This window comes from Acanthisitta chloris, unplaced genomic scaffold (assembly GCF_000695815.1).
Source record: "Acanthisitta chloris isolate BGI_N310 unplaced genomic scaffold, ASM69581v1 scaffold5817, whole genome shotgun sequence".
Lineage (NCBI taxonomy): Eukaryota > Metazoa > Chordata > Aves > Passeriformes > Acanthisittidae > Acanthisitta > Acanthisitta chloris.
In genome coordinates this window covers 50,557-51,588 of record NW_008683064.1, presented here as the reverse complement: position 1 = coordinate 51,588, position 1,032 = coordinate 50,557, and positions in this window count along the sequence as shown.

Below are 1,032 nucleotides of genomic sequence, written 5' to 3'. Positions count from 1 at the left end.
TCCGGCTCTTTCTCTCACCGTGCCGTCGGGCGCAGGTTCCGCGCTGGAGCCTGGCGCCGAGCCCCGCTGCTGTTCGTGGCTCTCGGGTAGCTGGTTGAGTTTGGCAGTGTGTAGCGCGGGTGAAGTGGAGCGCTGTCTCGGTGCTGCCCTGGCACCCGTGCTCCTCGGAGCTCGCCGCTCTCCCAACACCGAAGCCTTGCTCTGGCCACCAAACTTACTTTTTGGCACAGTGTCATGATATATAGAATGGATCCTTCAGATTCGGAATTGCTTAGCAGCTCTATTTCTGTTAAACTTGCTATAGGCTTTGGTGGGAACAGCTGTTTGTTCAGTTAGGGAAGAATTGCCATCCCTGGAAGCCAAAAGCAGAAAGGTATAAAGTAGTGCAGCACAGACCAAGCGATTTTTCAGCCTTCTGCTGTCTCCCGTTGCATAGTAATTACACTAACAACTTTGTGCGTGTGTTTCTTTTCTCTCCTGCAGGCTGGTAAAGAACAGCAGATCCAAATAGGTAAGTCTTTTTAGCCATTGTTGTTGCTATCAAAACAGAAGTGAAAAACATAAGCCCAACCAACTAGTTATTTTCTGAGGAGTGATATGTATGCAGGGGAGCATTCCCTAGGCACTCGCCACCCAGGAGCATTTGTAGTTGCACAGTGACGTGGCATGGCTTGAATTTGGCTTTGAATTTGCATCCTTGATGTGTCTGTGCTTTCCTCAGAAGTTCAAATCCTGCAGCTGTTGCCTTGTAAACTGAGAGACTTGGGTAAGAAGGAGCCATGCAGTGAGGTTGGGGTCAGTGGTGGGTGCTGAAGGGAAAGGTGTTAGGGCTCATGGGGTACTTCGTACTAAAACTTCAGCCTCTTGGACTCTTCCCAAAGACAAGAAGCTTCTTTTAATTGGGAGGATGCACCCACAGTTTGGTTTCAGGAGATGTGTATTCAGTTAGACTGAGGGTTAGTGGTGTGCTCTGTGGGATGGAAGAGCTGGTGGAAGGATGTGGAAGGTGGCATTCCTTCTGCCGGGACGTTA